Raw genomic sequence first — 14,731 nt, 5'->3', positions numbered from 1 at the left:
AATCTACTGTCCATGGATGGCTTAAACTTTATTGCAGGAAGTTTCACCAGTTAATTTTGTGCCTGCTCTGAATCTACTGCCCATGCATTGCTGCCCTCCCACCTTAATCTTGTTGCAAGGAGTTCCACGAGTTCATGTTGTGCCTGAATCTACTCCCCGCGCGTGGCTTGTCTTCACCTCGTCTTGGCTCTGCCCTGATTCATTCCCTCCCCGCCTCGCCTCTGTAAGCCCTTCCTCCCCCGGCGCGCTTATTATTATCTGCAGCCACACACGTACTCTAGGAGCTGTCACTTTCGGTTCAAAGGTACGTGCCGGCTTCTTCGCCATTGGCTCGGCTAAGATAAGGCCACCACCTCAGAGGCGCCTGGGTTGGCTTGGTGAAGCATCAGTCATGCCAGGTGGGTGGGATTAAAGAGGGATTGAATGGAAGGGAGGGGAGAAAGCGAGAGATGAAGAACTGATTAAGGAAGAGAGAGGAGCAGCATCTCCGGGGTCCCCACCCCGCCAAAAAACACACACACCAAACCCGACCAGGTAGACGGGATGCGGGATAGGGAACGCAACGGGTGGTCTTGAGAAATGCGGACGGCAATTTCCGATGCTGTATATGTAATATTCTTAGTAGTGGGCTTAGAGGGGGGAAAAATGCATGTTGGCCAGCCTGTTTTCCTGCTAAATTCCAAGAAGGATCAGAGGTGTGATCCTGATCCCTATAAACACACCCGCACCCTGTGGACTCTGCATTTAACAAATGTCCAGTCCGAGAGGGGCAAATACGGTCGGATGAGGAGCCGTTGTTGTAGGAGTCAGAGGGAAGGCAAGCAAAAGGGTGGTTGAGAGAGATAGAGAATGCCAGAAAAGCGTGCATGTTTCCGATGATCGGGACGAAATCCACACGTGAGAAGTGGAATCCCCCCACCCAGGGGGAAAAAGAGACCATGAATGAATGCCTATATGGACTGGGGAGAGGGTGACTGAGAACCTCGCCAGCTTTTCCTTTGTCACGTCGTATTGTGGGCATCAGCTACTGTCTCCTGATGGGGGAATTTGGGTTGTGTCTGGGGTGGGGAGAGGACAGATCCGTGGGGTGGGGATCTGGCGCGCGCGTCCGCCGCACATCTGCCCAGCCCAACCAAGAAGCCCTGGATTTATGATTCAGCATCAGCCAAGGAGCTCTTGTGGGCTGGCGAGGGGGGTGAGATGTCTGGTGAATAGGGGAATGAACCGGGGAAGCGACGGGGGTTTCCTCGCAAACCCAGCGATCTCCTCGGTCTTTCTTTGTGCGGCGGAACATTTCTGGCGAGGGCGAGGCGGATCAGGTGGCTGAGTTATTTTGGAACCCGGTTTGCCTGAATGGAGCTGCGACGCTTGCATTCTTCAGTGCCTTAAAAAAAAAAAATCTACCTTTTGACTCCCTTTTGTATTTCTCGAGGTATGAGGGCTGGTTCTGGCGCCTCAGGTAGATGCGCTCTGCACATGTTCAGAAACGCTACTTTGTATTGCTGCTCTTTGCATCTTCCAATGCGCGCGCGCGAGGGGGGGGAGAATCGCCTTTGGAGTTTAACCCCCTGAGGAATTACGGGGGGGGGGCTCCCTGACTGTGGAAGAGGGAAGGGGGCGAGATGGGCTACCAGGGATCAAACTTTAGAATTGTAGTGCTGGAAGGAACCCCGGGGGTCATCTAGCCCGACCCCCTGCAATGCAGGAATCTTTCGGCCAAAGTGAGACTCGAACCCAGGACCCTGAGATTAAGAGTCTCATGCTTTATCGACTGAGCTATCCCAGAGCGAGGGACTACGTTTGGAAAGACGGGGCTGCAAAAACAATCAAGATTTTTTTTTCTTATTTTTTATAAAAAAAATCAGAACTACAGAATGTTCTGAATGGGCTTTGATTGAGAGGGTCAGAGCAATCGCGATCGTCCTAAATTTCTTTCGAAACTGGCAAGGAAATTGAGATGGGTTGGCCCTCAGTGGCGATTAGGCAGTAGTCTAGACGTGCGTCAAAAGGGGCGCCCTCTAAGAAACATTGGGAGCTGCCTTATATCGCGTTAGATCGTTGGCCCATCTTAGCTCAGTATGGTCTACACGGACTGGCAGCGGTTCTCCAGCATCTCAGGCAGGCGTCTCACCAAACCAGGGGTACCAACTTGGATAAAATAGGGGGGGGGGCAAGTAAGCCGCGCCCGCATAATCGACCATATGACGCGGTGCATGAATGGCAGTGCCCATGAACTTTGGACTGGCCCGGCCCCCTCAAATCCTTAATAGGGGAGAGACCCCTTGGCTCCCTAGGAGTACAGTGGTACCTCGGGTTATATACGCTTCAGGTTACAGACTCCGCTAACCCAGAAATAGTACCTCGAGTTAAGAACTTTGCTTCAGGATGAGAACAGAAATCGTGCTCCGGTGGCGCGGCAGCAGCAGGAGGCCCCATTAGCTAAAGTGATGCTTCAGGTTAAGAACAGTTTCAGGTTAAGTACGGACCTCCGGAACGAATTAAGTACTTAACCCGAGGAACCACTGTATATTGAACCTGGGACTTGCTCCTGCTTGCAAGGCAGGCTCTCTCTCTCTGCCCCTGGGATAAGGCTGCGCTTCGGTAGGGCTGGAGAGGCTGGGTCTCCCCCGAGCTTAGACAATCCGGATTCACTGCGGCTGCCAGCCCACGTGGGAGCGTGGGAAGCGAAGCGCAACAGCAGCACCCCCCCCCCCGCAATCCCCCACGGGGTGGTGGGGTCCCTGCCTTGCCTGCCTGCCTGCCGGTGGGAAACGCTTGGCGATGCGGGAGAGAAAGAGAGAGGGATGTGGCTGGAGGGAGGGGTTCTCGAGGGCGGGGGCAGGTTAGGGGCTTAATTGAATTGCGGCGCCTCGGAGGAGGGAGGGGCGCGGGGGAGGCGCGCTCGCGGGTCTCTAGCGTCCGCCGCCCGGGGTTATGTTCGGTCATCCACCTGTGCGCTCCGCTTCTGCGGCTGCTCGCCGGCACGCACAGGAAGCCGCGGGCTGCTGCTGCCTCCCCCGCCCTCCGCTGGTTTGGAGAAACCGGGTAGCCGACTCTCCTCGGCCACCGATCGGCCTTGTGGAGCGACGTGGTGCTGCATATTTCAATGAAATGAAGCCTCCGCCTGCCACGTTTGTGGGACGTGCAGAGCCCCAGGGTGGCTGCGCTGGAGAAGTCGTGGGAACTGCAACTGGCAGCCGGAGGGCGCGTTCACACGACCCCTGTGGAGCATTTGAGGGCACCGGGCTGGTACACACACACCGCATGTGCGTGGGTGTGGGCCCGGCCTGAAGTGGTTGCCTGAGCCCACTGATAGGCAACTGGCAGCCTTGGAGCTAAATGCAGCCCGCAGCTGATTGATTAGCTCTTGGCCCCATTGCTCACCCTTGTGTCTTCGAGTAGATAGAGCTATGCACCCTTTTGGTCCTAGTCGGTGTCTTCACATGATTCACAAGGGAGAAAAAAGACCTGGGAATATGCCACATCGTCTTGACAACAGGCAACACCCTATTTGGGGAACTGTAATGTTTGACAGTTTGACCCACCTGGGACACGGGTGGCGCTGTGGATTAAACCACAGAGCCTAGGACTTGCCAATCAGAAGGTCACGGTTCGAATCCCTGTGATGGGGTGAGCTCCGGTTCCTTGGTCCCTGCTCCTGCCAACCTAGCAGTTCAAAAGCACGTCAAAGTGCAAGTAGATAAATAGGTACCACTCCGGCGGGAAGGTAAACAGTGTTTCTGTGCGCTGCTCTGGTTTGCCAGAAGCGGCTTAGTCATGCTGGCCACATGACCTGGAAGCTGTACGCCGGCTCCCTCGGCCAATAAAGCAAGATGAGTACCGCAACCCCAGAGTCGGTCACGACTGGACCTAATGGTCAAGGGTCCCTTTACCTAATGTTTGAAATGGTTTTAGATTTGTATTTCAAATTGTTGTCACCCACCCTTACGATGAAGGGCAGGAAATAAGTCAAAATCGTCGCCGTCGTCAGCTGGGGCCTCTAAAACTAGTAGGATCCTGATTCTTTGGGAACTGGCTCTTGTGCAGCTGAGGAAGTGTTTGAATGTGCAGGGATGCAATGAACATAGACTGAACTATGAAGAAATAAACTCTGGCATCATGCCTTCTTGGAGGCCAGCTTTGCAAACTGTAGCTGGAAGGTTGCATATTCCATGGCTGCCTTGCTCTGAAATGCGAAAGGGGCTGCCAACTTTTTTCCTGGCAAGGCTCCTGTGTCTTTAAATGCAAATAATAATAATAATTCTGCAGCATGTGAAGACTTCCCACATTACAAAAGTTTCATATGCTCAATTTCCCCCTGTGCGTCAGCTGTGAAAGGCTCAGGAGCCTTGCCAGGCAAAATAGTTGGCAGCCCTAGCTTGAGGCTAGCTTTGAAACTTCGCTTGCAGCTGGGCAACAACTAATGGAAGGCTCTTCTGCAAATTCAGCCATGCACAAGCCCAATTAAATCAATGTGGTTAAGTGCACCTAGCAGTAGCACAGGGTTGGGTTATTCCCGACCTCGCTTGAGGGGGAGGCTTTCGTGAGATAAGTTGAACAAACAACCTAATCGCAGAGGCACTTGAGGTTTCTCATGCTCTTGTGCATCACTAATACTCATGGCTAATTGTCTGTGGGTAGGTGGGAGCTGGAGGTGACTCATGAAAGGTCTCTATTTCATTCAGATTGAAAGCGCAGAACCTTGAGTGAGGTCACTTGGTTGGGGGGAAACTGAATCACATGTGGGGAAATTCAGCTCAGGCAATAGTGAGTGGAGCATGAAGAGATGGGCAAAGCATTCCTAGTGGGTGTGGAAGGAGAATCATATATAATTTTAAAGTTGGAAGGGACCACGAGGGTCATCTAGTCCAGCCCCCTGCTTTGCAGGAATCTTTTGCCCAGCCTGGGGATGTGGGTGGCACTGTGGGTTAAACCACAGAGCCTAGGAGTTGCCGATTAGAAGGTCGGCGGTTCGAATCCCCACGATGGGGTGACCTCCCCATGCTCAGTCCCTGCTCCTGTCAACCTAGCAGTTTGAAAGCACGTCAAAGTGCAAGTAGATAAATAGGTACCGCTCTGGCGGGAAGGTAAACAGTGCTTCCGTGCGCTGCACTGGTTTGCCAGAAGCGGCTTAGTCATGCCGGCCACATGACCCGGAAGCTGTACACCGGCTCCCTTGGCCAATAAAGCGAGATGAACGCCACAACCCCAGAGTCGGCCACGACTGGACCTAATGGTCAGGGGTCCCCTTTTTGCTCAGCTTGAGGCTAGACCCCTGAGATTAAGAGTCTCATGCTCTACTGACTGAGCTATTCCACCTCTTCACTGGCCTGCACCAGGCAGGGAGAAGACTGGGCGGTCTTTCCGAGGACCTTCTGGTCTTTCCGAGGACATGTCGGGGGAAGTGAGTGGAGCTTTGAATGTAGTGCAGGGGTAGGCAACCTAAGGCCCGGGGGCCGGGTGTGGCCCAATCACCTTCTCAGTCCAGCCCACGGACAGTCTGGGAATCAGCATGTTTTTACATGAGTAGAATGTTTCCTTTTATTTAAAATGCATCTCTGGGTTATTTGTGTGGCATAGAAATTCGTTCATTTTTCCCCTTCAAAATATAGTCTGACCCACCACGTGGTCTGAGGGACGGTGGACCGGCCCACGGCTGAAAAAGGTTTGCTGACCCCTGATCTAGTGGATCCACGGCCTTTCCCCACAACAGATCCTATCTATGGAACACTGGCAGCAGTGCTGCACCCGTGGCAGAGCCTGTGCCTGTGGACCTCCCTATGTGCTCGCAGCAGAGCAGTTCCATCCACACCATGCAATGGCTATGTAGCTGCCCTTGAGCATGGGATTACTCACACAATCATGGTGCACAAGAGGCAATGGTCATGAGGCTAATGGATGCAGTAAAAAAAACACTCTTTGTAATCTGCTAGTAATAATACTAAGTTTTTATTTATACCCCACCCTTCCTGGTTCAAAAGCCGGGCTCAGGGCGGCTAACAACAGATTTAAAACACTTAGGTACTTATAAAAGCAGCATAAAATACAGTATAAAAGCATGAATAACAATAAAATTCAAAGTTCAAAAATCAATTTAGGGGAAATCCATCTAATAAATATTGGATAATCACCAGGGCTAGCTGGCTGAATTAGTCCTACTTGGGCCAGCGAGGAGGCCAGGGGAGAATTAGCTGTGGGGTCTCAGAGTGGGTAATCTTCATAAAAGGGGAGGGGGAAGGAAGAGAAGGGAAATAAAAGATCAGGCTGAATTCAAATTAAAAGCCAGATGGAATGGCTCTGTCTTACAGGCGCCAGGGAAGGAGGTTAAATCCTGAAGGGCCCTAGTCTTCCAGAGTATTCCACCAGGTTGGAGCCATCACTGAGAAGGCCCTGGCCCTGGTGGAGGATAGCTGACTTCCTTAGGGCCCGGGACTTCTAAACTATGGTTCTTCATGGACCTTAAGGTCATCTGCTGCAGCAAAATGAGAGATTCCCAGAAACCATACGCCGAAGGAGTGGTTTTCAGCCAGTGTGCTGTGGCACCCTGGGGTGCCAAGGGCAACACTGGCCTCTGTCCTTCTTTCCTTCCCTCCCTCCTCTGATTCCCTCTCATGTTTCTGCCTCCCAAAGGCTTGCACAGCTGTTTGTTGCAGCAGCCCTGGCTATTAGCTCTGCAAGCGAAGGGGTCCTCTGGGAGGCAACTCTCCTTGGGGGGGGGGTGTGGGGAGAGACCTGGGATGGCAGTAGCAGCTGGCCAAGGACTCCCAAGGAGAGGGGAAAGGAGAGGAGGCTGAGGGAACACTCCACAAGGGAGGGTGTTTTGAAAGGGGTGAGGGGCTGCTAGCTCAGCAGGCAAGGGGTGACATAACTGGGCTCCTGAGCCCCACAGGGGTGCAGCAGAAAGATTGTAGTTGGTTAAGGGAGCCATGGACTCAAAAAGTTTGGAAACCTCTGGGTACTTACATGAAACTATTAATAAAACACAAAGCACTTATATCTGGTAACAGCAAGGTTATAGCAACCTTTACCATTAAAAGAAACCTTCAGGTTCTCAATCTATTTAGTTCTATATTTGATTTTTTAATTAATTGGTTAATTAACTAATATTTCGCCTTTTCCCCATTATGGAAGTCAAGACGGCATTGCAGGAGGTTGGACTAGATGGTCCTTCAAACTCTACAATTCTATGATCCTATGATTCCTTCAGGTTCCCAGGAGGTCTCCTGGCCCATGAAAGGTTACTACATCATGCACCATATTGCACCATAAGTCCTGAACCGCCAAGAGCCGACTCCGTTCTTCTACCAGCTACAATTCTAGCTGTGCATGTAATCTTGGGCAAATCCAGCGGGTTCTAATGTCGGCAGCCTCCATATTCTCTCAGTAAATTGCCGCATGAAGTTTGGAAATAATTTTGGCAGCGGTAACAGCGTTATAAGGCCTGGCAATTGCCCCTGTTGCTCCTTATCCACCGACAGCCCAGGTGGAAAAGGCGTGGCTCAGGATCCCCACACACCCAAAGTGTTGAAAAACCTCCACTTTCCACAGGTCCCCCAGCCCCAATTCTAACTGTAATCAGTAGCAGAAGATGCTGCTCAGGCCCCTGGGGTGGGGCGAGGGCAGAGCAGTGGGTGGGGGCGGGGGGCAGGGCACGCCGTGGGGCCTCCAGAGTCTGCCTGCCTCCTCCCACTTAGCCGCCCTACAGTTGCGGGGTTTGGGCAGCAAGGAGCCTGCGTGTGCCCAAGCTACCGCATGTCTCCCAGGAGAGACACGTGGCTTGGGCGCGCTGCAGGCCCGCAGTGAGTGCCGCCTGGCATTTTGTCCCCCCCCCCTCAGTGGTGACACCCGGGGCGGCCTGCACCCACCACGCCCTCCTTCCTCTGCCCCTGACTGTAGTAGCAAGTTGAGCGGCTTAAAAAGGGTCATCGTTGGAGCAAGGCTCCAGTGGAAACATGCCTAAGGCTTCAGAGGAATCGCTGTCCGTTCTCGTGATCTCTGCTAGTCATGCACAATGGGAGCTGGCAATGTGCATCTGTCATCAGCTTGACCTTAACTACAATGTCATCATGAATGGTGCAAGCCGTATCTTCTTCACCCATTCCAAACAGAGAGAGAGAGGGAGGTTTATACCTCCTGACTAGCGTCCGCCTTACTTTGTAAGGGTCGGAATGCGAATACTTCCGGAAAATGTTGCTTGCCTTGTCGAAAATCTCCCTCAACTACCCTCATCCCACCAGAAGTGCTTTCATAATAGGGGTGGTAGTAACAAAGGATTGGCTGCACCTGAACTGAGTGCCAGTGTTGAATTTTTTTTAATTATTATTTTTTTTATTTTATTTTACCAACAACCTAAACACAAACAGTGAAAACCCCCAGGCGGCTGATACATTGGGTATACATAATCAATAATAACATATTCAAATCAACCATATGTACAATTCTATATACCTTAACACTCCTCCCGCCACAAGGTTTATTTAACTTTAAACATTTTAATTGCCCCAAATTGTTCAAACCTACCCAAATAATTCAGTATCTTCTCAAACCAATCAGAGTGCCACTGTTGAATAAAGGAACTGGAGGAAATGGTGGATTGGGCCTATCAGTTTTAAATCTGCCTTTGAATTTTGGGTGTGCGATGAGTTTTGTATTTGTTGTATCTTATGAAAAGAGAAACTTTTCTTATGGAATGGCATAAATGGTGTCGGTAAAGGAACTCTGCATCACTCCACTGACATATTTTACTAGCCTTGCTGGAAATCCTCTGACTTCCCTCCCAATTCATGCAATGTTTTGCCAATACGGGGAATCCCCAAACTCATTTTGGATCTTGCTTTAGGCAACTTTGCAGCAGCCACCATAAACTGACTCATTCATTCTGCCCCAACCCAGGGCGTATGTGTGCATTAGACCACAACTTCTTGTTTCTTCTTCCGTGTATGTGAGATCAGTTGTCTTCAGGCCTCTGGCAGGATTCCTAATGCACACAAGTATTAAAGTGAAGAAAAAGCTGCTTTTTGTGTGACCTCTGTTTATCCACAAAACATTTTAAGCTTATACGGACATCTAATTTCATGTCATTTCTCAGTTCCATAATCTGTCTCAGACCCTCCAAGTCTGGAGGGACAGTCCAGGGACAGTCCCAGATTTACAGAAGCTGTCCCGATTTTTAATTTGATCCCAAAATGTCCCACTTTTCCTTAGGATGGCCCTATTTTCATTGGAGAAATGTTGGAGGTTATGGAGTTATGCAACCCCCAAGCCAAGGAGATAAGTAACTTTCCAACCTTTAGAAGTCAGCTGAATGCAATGCTGTATAGGGAAGCTTTTTAATGTTTAATGTTTTATTATGTTTTTATATATGTTGGAAGCTGCCCAGAGTGACTGGGGCAACCCAGCCAAATGGACAGGGTATAAATAATAAAATTGTTGTTGTTGAATAAGATGCCCCTATTTTCATCAGAGAAATGTTTGAGGGTATGTGTGTCTTTCCTCTCCAGACTCGGGTGTTCCCAAGGTATTTTCTGTTGATCCTGGAGTATGCAATTGAAACTCTACATAGGGGTTTGTAACTTAATTGGTTTATTAACAAGGGACTCGGCTACATTAGTAAAGAAACAGCGATTTGAATGCACTATAAACACGCAACACCAGATGGCACCAGAGAGCAGGAAATTTTAAAATGCGGTTATCCATAGGGATTTCTTTCTTTTGTCACAACAATCTAATTTTTGACTTATTTATAGTGGGGGGTTTTCCTGTCTCTAGATCCACCCAAGGTTATATACAGTTCTCTAGCAGGGCTCCTACTACAAGCCTGCCCCCCCTCCCTTCAGTATACCTGACAAAAGCCCAAGCTATTTCCCACAAACATGCCACTTTGTGCCTCTGGCTTGAGAATGAATGGAACTAGCTCTCTGCCACTTTTGAAAGAGTTCAAGAGTGACATGAGGAGATGCTATGTTCTATGGACAACATGTAGGCGATAAACAAATTATTTATGTGAATCCCTTTATTTCACTTCTTTCCTGATATTGGGAAACAGATTGCCATTACAGTTGTACCTTGGAAGTTGAACAGAATATATTCCAGAAGTCCGTTCAACTTCCAAAATGTTCGAAAACCAAATTGTGGCTTCTGATTGGCTGCAAGAAGCTCCTGCAGCCAATTGGAAGCAGCGGAAGCCCTGTCGGATGCTCGGGTTCCGAAAGAACATTCGCAAACCAGAACAATCACTTCTGGGTTTGTGGCATTTGGGAGCCAAAACGTCCGAGTTCCAGGGTGTTCGAGATCCAAAGTACGACTGTATTTTCATGTCTTGGTTGATCTGGCTGGCTGCAAATTTCAAGAGCTATCGCCATTCTTTTGGAACCCTGAAAGGGGTAAAGCTTGAGTGTCAAAGCAATAAACAACTACCTGACATTCAGAAGACATCTTAAGGCAGCCCTGTTCAGGGAAGTTTTTAACGTGTGATATTTTACTGTATTTTTGGTTTCTATGGAAGCCGCCCAGAGTGGCTGGGGAGGCCCAGCCAGATGGGCGGGGTATAAATAATAAATTATTATTATTATTATTATTATTATTATTATTATTATTATTATTATTATCCAGAGTCCAATTTGAAGTGATGGAGCTGCCTCTTGTATGTCCCTCTCTGAGCTACTCCTAAAGGTCAGGGGTGCTTCCAGAATGGCGTGGAATCTGGAGTGGGCGTGGTCTGCATCTGGAGGAGGAAAAATGCAGGAGTTAAGGATCTCCTGCCCTTTACATGCATCGAAGTACCTTCTTTTCACATCAAGGGATTTCTGAATTCCACCCAGGGTCAGTCACTAAGTTGGTCTGAAAGGTGGGATATAAAACAGAGTGGGTTATTATGGGATTCCTTCTAGGACCCAACCAGAAGTGCATTGCCAGGCCATCAAATCCCTAAGGCTAGCCTGGATGGGTCAGAAAAAGGAAATAGCATGGGACAGGGTGAGCAAGACAGCTCTTGTGGGGTGACCTTTCCTCCACCCCCTTTTTTCTTTAAAATGCAATCAAAGCTGAAATGTACGCTTTTGAAGGATTTGCAATTTCCGAAGAAACATATCCCTCTGCGACAGCTGCTGTGCAATGCTGCTGTTTCTCAAGGGTATGAGATCTGGTTTGACAAAATGTCCATCTCTCCCAGAGATGCAAAATGAGCCCCTTGGAATGCCAACAGATGTTTGTGCCTGGCAACGGAAACATTATATACGCTTATCTTGGGAAGAAAATGTTGTGTCCGTTTGGCAGTGTGATGTGTGTGTTTTTTTTAAAAGGAATACAGTATTTTTTTCCCACCCCTTGGCACTGGGAACAAAATTTATGCCTAATATTTCAAAAAGGCCTCCTGGGGAGGAAGGAAGGAAGGAAGGAAGGAAGGAAGGAAGGAAGGAAGGAAGGAAGGAAGGAAGGAAGGAAGGAAGGTAGACACCTCTCTTCCCAATGCTCCACTTCCCCAGAGACCTCAAGGGGCAGGTCCATGCCATACATCTAAAATGCCCCCAATACCCATTTAAAGCACATGTGCATTGGATGAACTTTAATTGTAAGGTGTGCATATGGTTGGTGCATTTGTGCTTGCAGTCAGTTTCATTTCATTTTCATTTACTAAACTTCTTCTTCTTTGGCGATGACTCATAGCCAAGTAAGATTGTCTTCCATAAACACAGTTTTAACAGTGACTGTGGAGGCCGATTCTGGATCCACACATCCTTTCGCAGTGGGGACATGGGTTTCCGGGTGTGAGTTGATCATGGTGAGGATTTCCTTCCTCTTAGCATGTTTCTTCTTTTCGTCCTGAGTTCAAGTGTCTTCAAAGCCCATGACACCTTTGGTAAAGGCTGTTCTCCAACTGGAGCACTCGCAGGCCAGTGTTTCCCAGTTGTCAGGTGTTTATGCTACATTTTAAAACATTTGCCTTGAGAAAGTCTTTAAACCTCTTTTGTTGACCACCAGCATTATGCTTCCCATTTTTAAGTTTGGAATAGAGTACAGTCATACCTCGGGTTACAGATGCTTCAGGTGGCGCAATTTTGGGTTGCGCACTGCGCTGAACCCGGAAGTACTGGAATGGGTTACTTCTGGCTTTCAGCACTTGCGCATGCACAGAAGCGCTAAATCATGCTTTGTGCATGCGCAGAAGCGCCGAATCACAACCTATGCATGTGGGTCGCGGGTTGTGAACATGCCTCCCGCACGGATCACGTTCGCAACTCGAGCGTCCACTGTAGTTGCTTTGGAGGACGATAATCAGGCATCCGCACAACATGACCAGTCCATTGAAGTTGATGTTGAAGTATAATTGCTTCAACACTGGTGATCTTATTATTCACTTGTCACCCAAAGGTCTACAAGCAATTAACAGCAAAAAAGGAGATACATATTACCATGGGGGGGGGATCAGTGTGTGTGTTATACAATACACTAATATTTTATATATTGGGGGTACTCAAGAGTACGCAGTACCCGCAACTTTTTCCCCTAAAAGAAAAGCACTGGTTAGAAGTGTAGGACTTACTGTAACAACTTTATGGTGAATACTGGCACCTCTTTTTCTAGAAGAAAAGCACTGCATAGAACATAACACCCTTAAAAAAAAATACTCAAATAATAAACAAAGCAATTCTCAGACCCACTCATTAACAAATCCAAAACCTCACCTTCCCCCCTAGTCCAAAAATCATTCACATCGAAACATCACTTTCCCCGTTTCACCTCACCACCCAGAAGTCTGGGGTCAAGTCCATTTATTACAAACCAGTGGTGGGTTGGATAGTTTCTCATCCAACTTTGGTGGTCATTGGTTATGTTCCAGTCGTGCTCCTTTAACTCAGTGGCAGGCAACTATCTTTAACCGAAGGATGGAGGCTCTTAGAGTAGATTATAATCTAGCTTGCAAAAGCCAGATGTTTCGGTGCACTTCCACGCACACAGATGTTTCTACAGCCAGCCATGCATAGAGGGTATTATCAGTTCAAGGACATGTACCAGCCAGGGAAAAGCACTTTGACAGGAGCAATGCCCCTGAACAAGGCTAGATCCAAGGATCCCTCCAAGGTGGCAATGTGTTTCTTTACCTCCTCGTTTTATTCTCACAACTACCTTGTGAGGTAGATTAGGCTGAGAGGCAGCAACTGACTCCAAGTGAGCTCCATGCCACAGTGGGGATTTGAACCCTGGTCTCCCAGGTCCTAGTCCGGCACTCGAACCACTACACCACACTGGATCTCAATAACAAATAGGAAAAAAGAAAGAAGCTGAGGGACTAGAGGGCATACACAACCCTTGTATACTTAAAGGCATAGGCAACCCAACTCCTACAACGAAGAGTGAAAGTCTAATTTTCATTTGCCAAGTGAGTGAGCCTTGCAATTGGTCATGTCAGGTTGATAGAACAAAATGCATTGAGCACAATCTCTCACAAGCAATTGAAATGGAAAGAGTAAAAAAAAAAAAAGTCACGAAAGTTCAAAGACATTTGGCAGAAAAGCTTTGCACGTCAATAATTGTTCTCTCCCCATTCAACCAATCAACCAACCAACAAGTCTGTTTTGTTTTTCACTGATATTGTTCCTGGGAAGAATTGGAGGAAAGTGTTTAGCTGGCAGTGGGAAGTGTATTTGGCTTTTGTATGCAAACGTTCTTTGTCAGACACTTTGGTAATATCTGTGACATATATATTTGGGCCGTCTTGCAATTTACAAGGCTCAGGTGACCTTTTTTTCCTCATTTTGTGGCCAGTCTCTTGCCGGTGGAGTTGCACAGATAGTTTTAAACCAGGGGTCAGCAAACTTTTTCAGCCAGGGGACCTGTCCACTGTCCCTCAGACCTTGTGGGGGCCAGACTATATGGGGGAGGAGGAATGAACGAATTCCTATGCCCCACAAATAACCCATTTTTAAATAAAAGCACACATTCTACTCATGTAAAAAAAAACACACAGATTCCCACACCGTCCGTGAGCCGGATTTAGAAGGTGATTGGGCCGGATCCGGCCCCCGGGTCTTAGTTTGCCTACCCATGGTTTAGGTGTTGCTTGAAAGACACACGTTGTGGTTTTTAAAGGAAGGAGATATCAGAGTATTTGCACGGCCTCCAGCTATGGCTTTTGAGCATTTCCTTTTTTGTACTCTACATACTGTTTCTTGGTGTGCTCTCCATACTAGACATGAGCTCCAACTATATATTCTGCTGGTGAATTACTGAAATTCTCTCTGTGAACAATTCTTAAGATTCTTTATCAAAGGGCTTGTTCATAGGATGACATTGGTCAGTGATCACTGCTTTTGTGCTGGTTTCCCAGCCTGCTGGGCTCAAAAAATGCCTGGATTTTCATATGTACGCCGGACCTGCACAGAGACTTCTGAATTCTAGCACTTGGCAGTGACATCATCATCGAGCGCCAGAGCATGGAGGTCCTAGACCCGTAACATATGCAAAATACATCAGGACTCCATTTTCACTGCTCTGCTTCTTGCATGCTAAATACCAGAGGCAGAAGGGAAGGCCAAAAAGGTCCAATTCACAGGGTGGAGAGCATAGATTTCTGAGATAGCTCTAGTGGTTTTTTGCATGTAGGCTAAAGGGAAGGAGGTTTCTGCTAAAATAGGTAATGACCCTAATATATACCAGAATGTGAAATAATATAGAAACAGGAAGACAAACACACCCAACTTACTCATTCTGGTTACTTTCATCCACCCCCATC

At 48.3% G+C, this 14,731-nt stretch overlaps 1 protein-coding gene across 2 annotated transcripts in view; it reads left to right on the top strand.

Annotated features, from left to right (window-relative positions):
- Window positions 1-444: 444 nt before the first annotated feature.
- Window positions 445-14,731, top strand: part of SLCO4A1 (solute carrier organic anion transporter family member 4A1) — a 60,442-nt gene continuing 46,155 nt past the window's right edge. Inside the window, exon 1 of one of the 2 annotated variants that reach the window (XM_081916822.1) lies at window positions 445-534. The gene's annotated coding sequence lies outside the window, so the exon portion shown is untranslated. Of the gene's footprint in view, window positions 535-10,161; window positions 10,298-14,731 lie in introns of those variants that run through there. The other variant, XM_081916823.1, reaches the window with a different exon arrangement.

Source organism: Podarcis melisellensis, assembly GCF_964234715.1.
Source record: "Podarcis melisellensis genome assembly, chromosome: 6".
NCBI classification, from domain to species: domain Eukaryota; kingdom Metazoa; phylum Chordata; class Lepidosauria; order Squamata; family Lacertidae; genus Podarcis; species Podarcis melisellensis.
This window is presented reverse-complemented; position numbering and strand designations above follow the sequence as displayed.